This window comes from Aythya marila (genome assembly GCF_965140915.1).
Source record: "Aythya marila genome assembly, chromosome: 5".
Taxonomy (NCBI): Eukaryota; Metazoa; Chordata; class Aves; order Anseriformes; family Anatidae; genus Aythya; species Aythya marila.
The window spans coordinates 52,828,071-52,839,259 of NC_139046.1; the positions used below are offsets into that span (position 1 = coordinate 52,828,071).

The 11,189-nt window shown below is 40.3% G+C and overlaps 1 protein-coding gene across 1 annotated transcript in view; it reads right to left on the bottom strand.

Annotated features, from left to right (window-relative positions):
- The window catches only part of FUT8 (fucosyltransferase 8), a 98,423-nt gene extending 93,506 nt beyond the window's left edge, over positions 1-4,917 (bottom strand). Inside the window, exon 1 of the mRNA XM_082761695.1 lies at positions 4,900-4,917. The gene's annotated coding sequence lies outside the window, so the exon portion shown is untranslated. The remainder of the gene's footprint in view (positions 1-4,899) is intronic.
- Between the last annotated feature and the right edge of the window lie 6,272 nt (positions 4,918-11,189).

The following is an 11,189-nucleotide window of genomic DNA, read 5'->3' on the forward strand; positions in this document are numbered from 1 at the left end:
CCCCACACACACACACACACACACACCCCGACCCCGCTCTCTGTGTGTGTGTGTGTGTGTGAGAGGGGCTGCGGATCCCGGCCCCGCCGCTGCCGCCCCGCTTCCTGCGGGGGACGTGGCGAGGAAATGAGGCGCTCTCGGAAGGGGAACTGCGGAGAGAGCGAGCGAGCGCCTCACGCCGCCGCCGGGCTCCCCCCTCAACGCCACCACCAGATGAGGTGGCGGAGGTGGGAAGGCAGCAGGGGCTCGTTTCGGAGCTCCCTGGTTCGTGTAAAAGCCAAGGCTGGCAGGGGTGCATCCCTGTGACTGTATCGCTCCCTTCCTAGCAGCCCTCCCAGCCTCAGAAGAGCCATCCCGCGCATCAGCGCTCCACCACCAATTCGTTCACATGTGTCTTCTCCAGCTCGTTCCACGTGAACCCTCATTTTTTTCCTCCAGAATTAATAAACGCTCCCAAACGTGCTTATAAGACCTACAGACCTGGCCCTGGTTTTCCTCTTTTGACTTGGTGAGGCACGGGCCAGTTGCCTGCTCAGGTGGAGCTTGGGTCAGGGTCGCTGCGGGCGTTGTGTGGGGGCCAGAAGGAGCAATGGCAAAGTTCTCCGCCCGCAGCAACCTTCCAGAGAGGTCTGGAGATGCAAAACTAATGAACGTATCTCTTTTCCCTTAGGTTTTAATTCCTAACTGATGATACAAGAGATTAGTTTAGAAATTGAAACAGTAAGCAGATCGCCAATGGCTCGCAAATATTGAGTTGCTGCTGCTAGTCCGTATTACTGTGATGGTTATTATAATAATAACTAACAATTATATTGCAGTAATGCCTGCAGCCAAGGACTTGGATTCCAAAACCCACTGGGTCAGATACAATGGTTTAAACAGTTAAAAGAAAAAAAAAAGGGTTGCTGCTTCAAAACAGCTTACGGAGGTGATATAGATCCACAAGTAAACTACTGCTGATACATGCATAAAGAAAAGAAGAAAAAATGAACTATCATTAACAAACTTCAACTTTTTAACCCACTACCCCTTCAAAGAAAACAAACAAACAAAACAGTGCAACAACTCAAAAACATTAGAAAAGTCTAAATACATGCAGAAAGGCCAAAAGTGCATGCTGTGCAGGTAAGGGAAGGAAGTTGCATCAAGATAATCCAGAAACTAAGGCACAGTTTTCCAAAGGACACATTTAACCATAGACTGCCATTGCTTGGAGGATCTCACCTAAAACAAGATTCTGAACGAAAATAAAACTGTCCAGGGAGACATCTGAAAATTGAACAGCTTCTCCTAATAAGTCTTCTCTGTCTAGTGGGAAATTACTATTTTATAGACATAAATAAATCTGTCCCCTAACCCACAAAAGATTAGGGTACATTCCATGTGAGTGCTTCTGAGATACAATGTCCACAAACCGGCACATAATCAAGGCTGAAATAAATGGGCTATTTCATTAATATGCTTGTGGTGGTTTCAGCAGTACTTACTATGGTGTGAAATTAAATGCATTTCAAATGATTACTTAATGTGATAATGATACTACTGCTGGTTTATCTGCTTGCAAGTCCCTTACATTCTGTGCTATAGGCATGCTATCTTAAAATGAAGAACACAATGTAGTACTAGGATTGACTCAGTATCCACTAGAGATACCAGTGGATGAAATGTCATCAACCTGCCCATAACTTGCGCAGTCAGGAGTTATTTTTATTTGTATTCTAGTTCTAACCATGTTTTAGCAGCTACTGCTATAAGCCTCATTTTTATTTTGAGGTGATGGAATTGGTGACCTCAGCTGTGTTAAGCCATGACATAATGAGAGAAATGAAATGAGGGGTGAGAGATGAAAAGCTAACTGATGGAAATGTTCTTACAAAGTGCTAACTTTTTACAAACACTAACTGCAGCAGGTATGTACTTTTAGCAGTACATTTCCCAAACCAGACCAAAAGGCCAGCAGTTGGATTCTTTTTACCACAAAAAATCATTAAGTGTGGAATCTCACCTGAGAAACCAATAGCAGCTCCTTCATCAGGTGGCACAGGGTCAGAGCCTTAGTTTAGGGATACTCTGATACCCTTGATTGTCTTCATAGTAATGGTTCAACATAGAAAGACTTTCTCCTCATTAAGTTAGTTGAAGGTGTTGTTGATGGGCACATTTAAAAAATTTGAGCTCTAGTTCTTCAAATTCTCTGAGAATCGTATAGCCCCCAGAGACAACCAATATCCATTTCTGAAGACTCTTTTAAGTGACTTGACTGATGTCAATCTGTGTCATAAGCACAAAAACTTGTCACAGCTTTCCTTATTACACAATCTGTCCTTATTCATATCTACCCTTTGCACTGAGCATAATTTTTTAATGGAAATTTTAATGAGAATTAAATGACATTTTTTCCTTAAGAGAATGTCAGTAATGGTTGGATTTGTGATTTTTAAATCTACAGCAAAAGTTTCTGGTACTTGAGCTTACAGGATTTCTAGTAATACTGGTAGGGTTTTTATTTCTGCACAGACTTGGTGGAGCTGCATGACTATTGTTCAATTCACCAAATAGCACTGGAATGTTTTTAGAGTCGTGAATCCCTAATTATATCCATGTCCTGGCAAAGCTGATGATTCGAGTACCAGTGGTTAGATAAGCTAAGTGTACACAAGGAGTGCATCTGCTCTTTTCAGAAGAAGGTGGTCCAAATAAATGAGGTGGGTCAATTATATGACACAGCAGTGGTGTCCTTCCACAACTGCCGAAAGCATGCACAATAATAAGGTCTGTAAACTGAACAGAAATATCAGTCTGTAAGATGAGACTGAAAAGAAACTTTCTCTCTGCAAATCAGATGTCATCCACTAGGCAAGGATATAGGTCCAATGGCTAATAAAGCTGTTGATATGTGAAAGTCAATAAGCAGTGGCCAAGCCATCACAAGGAACCAGAGGAGGGACATCAACAATACAAATTTTATCTGTTACCAAATTCAGTAACGAGTCCAATAAAATCTGCTGTGTGGGGAAGGGTCAAGATTTTTATAAATCATATAGTCTACCCAAATCTGGAGAGACATTTATGGTGAGGCTGTCCTCATGCAAAAATAAATGAATAAATAAATAAAACCAAGTGCTTTAGTCGAAGTTCCTGACTGCAAAAGCCTAAGCCAAGAATATGAGTTTGAAATCAAACAAAGATTAAAGTGAAATTTAGGCAAAAGTGAAATCATAAATGACTAACCACATATGTTTCTGAAGTCTAAAAGCACCTGCATTTTCATCACTTATGTTCCCTGAACATCCCAGAAATGTTACATTCTTTTCTAACTCTCTAACTCATGCCTAATTCACACTGAGTTGTACAGATAAAGGAGGCTGCAGCACATGCACATGTGAAATCTCCAAGTAGCATCAAGACTGGCCCCTTTATGCAACCAGCTCTGTGATCATCTCCACAGCTAATACTCTGATCTCCACATTAAAAAAAAAATAATAAAATAAAAAAATAAAAAAAAAGGCTGCCTTGATGTTAATATTCCTATATTCCTACATTTCCCTAGAGCCTTCTCTCTCCCCCCTCCCCCCCCCCCCCCCCAAAAAAAAAAAAAAAAATAATAATAATAATAAAAAGCCCAGTGGGGAAATTGTAATTAAGAATCAAATTACCAGTTCAGGAAAAGTTTAAGTATCTGAGAAGGGATATGCTATACTAGAACCTGTGCCACTTTTTCATGCTTATGATTAGGAAACAAATAATGTTAAACAATTCTGCAGCTTTAAGACAGAGGCTTCTAGGTTTTGTTGTCCAGTGCACATTTTCTAGTTCTTAACCTCACAATCTTAATACATTACCTTTAACTGATAGTCTCACAATCTGTTGGCATCAAGGCAACACCTCCCTTCATTTGGCAACAATGTGCATTTAGGTAGCAGGTGGAAGCTCAGCAGGGCAACCTTAGTTTCACTTCGGTGAGACATCCTGCCACCTGTCTCAGAAGTTACTAAGTAGCATCTTAACACTAAATGTAAAGATGTTTAACTTTGCCCCCTAAACACACAGAAACAATCTGAAGTCCTCAGTCAACGCTCAGAGGATACAGACTAACTACTTGCGTGAAATGTTTCTTTCCCTGTGTTAGCTGTCTCCAGCTCTTCACTACCTACAGAGCCTGGTGTGGTAAAGGAGTCCGAGTGGATACCACCAACTCCTATAAAAATACATAAGCTTTAAAATCCTTATCCCTTTGAGTTGTATGATGGCCTCAAGATCTTTAGAAGCAAATTAAGTTGTTAGCTATCATAGTGCTGGAAGTAAGCTTGAAAGCAAGAATCACCAGTGCTACAAAGCTGTTTAAAAAAATATTTCTGGAATTGATTTGGGAATATTCATTACATGTCAATTCTGTGGGTTTTTTTTGTTTTTTTTTTTTTTTTTGTTTTGTTTTGTTTTTGTTGTTGTTTTTGTTTTTGTTTTTTGTTTTGTTACCTTTGCCTTTCTGTACACCTTTTATTTATTACAATATACTTTGCAAATACTTCACCCACAAAGATGTTCTGTTTTGTACCACTAGGATTTAAGGGAAGATCAAGCCACTATCAGCAGGGAGATTACAGAAACAGACAACGCTAAATACATGATTTCTTTAAATTGCCTAAGAATACTGTTGACTGTTTAATGTAAAAATTTGTATCTTTTGTAATTATTGTTATTCTAAAGAATGTTTTAAAGGGTCCTTCAAATATCTTTTTCTAGCCCTCACATTTTCTTGCTTTCTCCACAGACCTAAAATTTGATCTTGTACTTGTTGAAATCTCAGTTTCAGATCAAACAGAATTTCAAGTAATTGAATAAAATGTGAGTTAGTAATGTTGTAAGAAGCTTTTTTAAATGATTTAAATCATGACTTACATCTACATCAATGAAAGTGTATCACCAAAATCCGTATCTCTTATTCTCCAGGAAATGCCATCAAGTATAGCCAGTCACAGTAACTGCAGTACACGGTAATGCTTCCTCCTCTGTGGAAAAAAAAAATATGTTTAGAATTAAAAAGAAGTATTGCTGTTGCAAGATACAAGCATTTTAGCATGACTTACAGAAGAACTTGCAGCTGCAGATCAACTCAACAAACTTTCCTATCCCATTTATCAAAACACTTCCAGTTTCCAGCTTCAAGCAGGTGAAACCATAACAAATATTGCACAAGGAATGTTTATCTGTATTCAAAGAGTTTGAATAAATTGTTTATATAAATCAGTGTAAACTTGATCTTTCTTGACACTTCCACTTTTACAATACTTTACTTCAAATTCCAACAAGTTCTGTGGCATACAGCTTTGTTTCTGACCACACACTGGTTTTATAGCAAGCCAAGACTTAAAGGTCAAAAGGAGAGAAGTACAAACACTATTAAAATGAGCTGCACCAGTCACATAATGATACAATCACATTGTGGATGCTCAATAAAGATCGAAGGTGCCTGTGGCTATGTGGAAATACTGCTGTAGAGTGGTGTCTTTTCTGAGTGAATGAACCAGGGACAGATCTACCATCACAGCAGCAGCCTGTGCGTCCCAGCAGAACAGAGATGATCTGCTCATAATATTGGAGAGGCAGGACTGTAAATGCAAAGGCAAAAGGCGCTTCTCTGTGTGCATTTTTTAAGAATAGAGCTATAAATAACAGCTATATGATCTTAATCAGTTGTTCCAAGCAGATGAGCAATTAAAATACAAAATACTTAGGAAGCGTTTTGGATCATCTTATGCACAGTAAGAGCTGCTTCAAGATTAAAGCTCAACCATGCTACTTGCACTCCAAGCTGGGCTGGCAGCAGTGTGAACACTGCCACTCGAAGTCTGCCCAACACTTCCCACTTTAAGATCCCACTTCAGCTGCTTAGAGCAGAAATACTTGGTTTCATAAATTGTCAACTATTTGGACTGTAATTTTCAAAGCTCTGAGTTTTCTAAAATTCTTTTTTTTTTTTTTTTTTTTGGAGTGCCTTAAGCTTTGGAATAAGAATTTCAAATCTGTCAGGATTACTCTGCTGAAAAGAATGTGACTTCAGCTTTTACTCTAAAAAACTACTTTTATTCAGCCAAGCTATTTGTATAAGGAGCAAGGGGAGCATATATATTTTTAAAATCAGGCTTTTCACAGAAAGTGAATACTCAGGAGCAACATATAAACAAATCGTTTGCTGTGGTTTAGCCCTGGTAGGCAGCTAAGCACCACACAGCCGCTTGCTCACTGACTTCCAGCGGGATGGGAAAAGAGAAGCAGAAGAGCAAAAGTTAGAAAATTCCTGGGTTGAGAGAAAGACAGTTGAATAAGAAAAAAAAAATACAATTAAATATAATAAATAAATAAATAAAACCACACTCAATCAAGAGAAAAACCCAACAAGTGCAACAAAAAGAAACTGCTCACCACCAGCAGGCCGATGCCCAGCCAGCCCCCAAGTAACAGCAGCCCTGGCAAACTCCCCCCCAGCTTTTATTGATGAGCATGGGGTCATATGGTTTGGGATACCCCTGCGGTCAGTTGGAGGCAGCTGTTCCCATTGTGTCCCCTCCCAACTCCCTGTGCACCCCCAGCCTGCTCACTGGCAGGGCTGCACAAGAAGCTGAGCTGTGCAAGCACTGCTCAGCAACAACTAAAACACCACTCTGTTATCAACACTGTTTTCGTCACAAATCTGAAGCATAACACTGTAAGGCTGCTATGAAGAAACTTAACTCTATCCCAACCAAAAATAGAGTTTTGCAACTATCTTTCCAACCAAATTTCCCAAAAATGCAGAACATATTGTATATGATCTACTATTTCAGTAGGACCTAAGCTGAAACTGAGTTGCTGGTCTAGGTGTCTATGGAGACTAGAAGAAAGAAGTCTTCGCACTCATGTTTTGGGTAGTCTCCATGAATCTCTGACTCATGAAAAGCTAACACATCCTTACAAACTCTTCATTTTTGTAGTGTAAAGGACCAGGAAAAGCAGCATTACTAGAGCTGATCAGTGATTACAAGACCTAAATATGTAAATGTGGAATTACTAAGGTGTGAATTGCTACAATATTTGAAGGAATCCTTGTTCAGCTTTTATTTTATAATAACCAAATGCATGACACTCAGAAGAGTTTAGTGTCTACATGATCTCTGAAGTACATAAAGCTGTATTAACTCTATCCTCTAGACACTATTTTCCTCCACGAAGCAGCGGAGATATGCTTGTTCATCAACAGCCCATTTTTACATGAAGATTTTCTAGCTTTACTTCCTAGATCCTATTTCTGCCGATAGAGGCAAGGGGAAAGGGGCATTTATTTTTGAATGCTTATCTATGCAATGACATTTCTTCTAGGTAGTTTGCATTTTGTATTAACCTACAGAGAAATACAAAGCTGCCAGACTGTCGGTATTTTTGTAGGCTAAGTACAAAAGGCCACTCTTTTCCTTTAAGAAGAGCTTGGCCCTTGGATTTGCAATTCTTGCTCACTTCCAGTAACTTATTCCAGATTGATGACCTGCCTTTGCTTTTAACTGGGCATTGTAATTCCTACTTGTTAATTTGCTTCCTCACTCAGATCAAGTTACCTACTCCAATAAAGTCGTGTAAACACCTTTATCATTTCTTATAGGATTTTCAATATCGGAGCTATAACAATAGCATTATCAGATCACTTCTAGGTATTCACGCCTGTTGGAGAACCAGGGCTTATCAGAGAGCTGCATCTGTATGCGCAGAGGGGTGCGGTACTCCCTCAGCTTTCCAAACAATGGGCTTCCTGTGGAGGAAAACTTAGCTCCAGAACAGCCTGGTCTATTTCACAATCTGAAACAGAGATGTGGAACACTTTATCTGTGGTTTACAAGGAAAATACTATCACCTACCCAAATAATGACCCCAGCTGTCCTCCTTCTCAGCACTGTCTTTGCAAACGGTTTATGTGCACGCTTTCAAAGGATCAGCTAATCAAAGATCTGCTGCAGAAAGATGGGCTGTAGGACTGGCCCAGCACGTCACGTGGAGCTCTGCTGAGTTCTGGATGTAAATACGCCTGTAAACCAAAACCTGTCAGGACAAGCATTTTCAATTCAATTAATCTTTCATTAGGTTTGATTACTTTATTTTGCTTTTGACTAAGTTCTGTGCATTTATTATCACATTAGTGGCTACAGTTGAAACAGTTCTTAAATTTCCCATGGGCATTTCGTTGTTATTGCATCCAGCAGTACTTGGCGCAAAGGGGAAAGCAGCAAATAAGCAAGCAAAATTAATTTATCAGTTCCATTTACTTATCAGCCCATTCTCAAATCACATGCCCCACATGCAACTTGAAAGACCAGTTTTTCTTTCCATTAGCAAGTACCTTAAGGAAAAGGGATCTACCTCCCAGCAAGTGCCAGATAAACTAGATACTGTATCCTACCTGGAAATTAAAAGTTATATGCAGGGCCTCCAGCTGGCTTTCAGTCCAGTTTCTAGCAACATCAGCACAAAGCAACAACTGTGGCTAACAAACAAGGATAAAGTACGACTTCTTTATCTCCCGAAGTAAAATAACCTCCACGCAATCATAAATTACCTACCAGAAAAGAAATGTAGCCTTTGCTTCTAAGAGCAGGAACTAGACCAGGCAATTCTCCTGCAGTACGGAGCCACCCCAGCAGCTGGGCTCTCCGTCTGCTGCAGCCCTGCTCAGGGACAGCACCGGCTCTGTCCCCCTGCTCCCAGAAGGTCAGGGCCATTCCCAGAGCCAAGATATTTCCAGGCAACTGAGGTAAAACTCTGGGAATGGGTCTTGCTACAGTGAGAGATGCATCTCTTTCTTAAAAGACCTTCTTTCTTAATTATTAAATTCCATTATCCCTGGGAAAAAAAAACTCTTGCTGGTTCAAAACATCCATTTACAGGGAATGAAGGACAATTGTGAGCACTCTACTCTGCCTTCTGCAGTGGCTCTCTGCCAAGTGTCAGAGTTGTTCAAGGTTGTGCTTGTAACATCCAGCATTCCTACCAGCAGAAGCTCCCGTGGTGTCCCACTGCAACCAGGGAAGTGTCAGCCAGTGGGAAAAAACAAGCTTTTGTCAGTGACACTGCACAACTTGCTGCTTCCACCAAAGAGTGGTTGCTGCACTGTTACCAGCTTTCAGAACTGGCTATCTCATGTCTTCATTTTCCCTGGATTCTTTTGATAATCAATTACTTCTAGCCTTAATGAATGAAAATAAACCCCAAATTCAATATAGTTATAAAAAAAAGAAATTATTTAGACTCTCCTGTAACTTTGAAAAATCTTATGGTGTGTAGTATGAGGGGCTGCAATTGATGTTCATCACTAACCTTTCACACAGAATCACAGAATCATCAATCCAAGCGATGACTTCATAGCATCTCTGCCATTCCACCAGAAACACTTTCAGTTCTGCTTATCTATAGTTACTTTTTGAAAAGTCTGTTTGTTCTTAGATAAAGTATTTAATCATGTTTGTATTATATTGTTTCAATGGTCTTTCTCTTCTGGCAGGTTTGCCACAAGGCCTTGTAGCAATACCAAAAGAAGCAGGACACTGATCTGTTTAGGACCTGTTACCTCCAAATTCAGCTTGTCTAAAATGGTGGCACAACATTTTGGTTGGCACAGGGTATCTAGGGAAAAACTATTCATTTATTTGAGAGCTCCACCACATCAGGATGCAGTGTGCCAGTGAGGATTCCTTTCTCATTAGGACTCAAAATAGAAAAGCCTCTTTTTGTGCTCTTCTCTTCCCTTGTATACTGCAGGTGGTAGACAGACTGAAGGAGAAGCCCAGGTAGAATCCATCTAGTCTTATATCCACAAAGGTGAACCAAAATTCATTACCAATTCCACCTGAATTTACCTTTGCAGGGTGGCCACAGAACACCGGGTAGGTAGCAGTGTATTTTTCACTACCTTCTGTCACGGTTACTTCAGCAAAGCAATCTTACACAGTCCACACGGCATCTATTTATATCATATTCAAGTGAGACTTGTTATTTGTTCGAACTAAAAGTTGCCTCCAGGGAAGGGTGGAAGACAGCTTAGCTCCACTGTCATTGGAGACATCACGGATGAAAAGTTTATATAATCTTTTACAAACATATTTTAAAGCAAATGAGTATTTCCTTTCAATGTTTCTATTTCCTGTTGATCCTTCAGCCAAGTTCATATGTGACAACAGAGACAGGAGTGCCACGTGAGGGAACTGTGGAAAACTGATACGTAAAAAGTGTGTTGATGACAACTCGGATCTCGGAACAACAACATTTATATAGCATGTTTTAATCATTCAGTTGTATCTCTACAGCCACTCCATAAAGGATAGTCACTACCCAAGTTGACTTCAAACCTCTAACAATTACTATAAGTTTTATTTTTTTATTTTCTTTCACACCTGCATAACATGAAACTTTGCACAGATAAAACAATGCAGTTTCAGAAATAAATAATACCATTATGAAGTACATACACACACTTTCCTACATACTACAGATCTATCAACAACACAGTCAAAAACCTAACACAGATTTGGAGGCAGAAGCCACTAGAGACAGAGTCCTAGAAGGCAACCAGCAGCACCTCTTGGAAAGAAAGGAGCACAGCCCTCAGACCGACCCAACACCCTCTGTGCCCGGAAAGAGCAAACCAGTTTCTGTTCCCATCTCAGCAAATGATGCCAGCAATATCCCATCTGCCAATGGCTCTCTCTGAGTCCTGCATGGCAGCCAGCCATACCTCCCTCTCTCACCAGCAACACAGCTATAAAAGCAGGTGAAACCTTTGACCATTTCACCTCTTGAAATGGGAGGGGTGTTGACACTAGCAGCAACTGTTACACAGTCCTAAGTATTCTTAATCAGAACACAAGCATGTATAAGAACATTTCAAATCTCTATTTTAATAGTTGCAAATGCATCAAAATGCCAGCTCACATGAACCCAATACCTCCTGTTGACTGAAATGGTCACTAACAGCTAGTGAAGAGAAACCTTCAAGCCATTTGGTTACTCAGAGCTTAGGTAGGCTCCTTCCTACAAGGAAGACAAGTGTGTGAAGTGGCCTTTGCTCGTAGTGTGGGATAGTCACACACTTGTCTTTTGGCAAGGCCAGCTGCTCCCATCAGCAGGTGGGCCTACCAGCTTCACCAGCACTGGAGAATTGTTCAAGATTT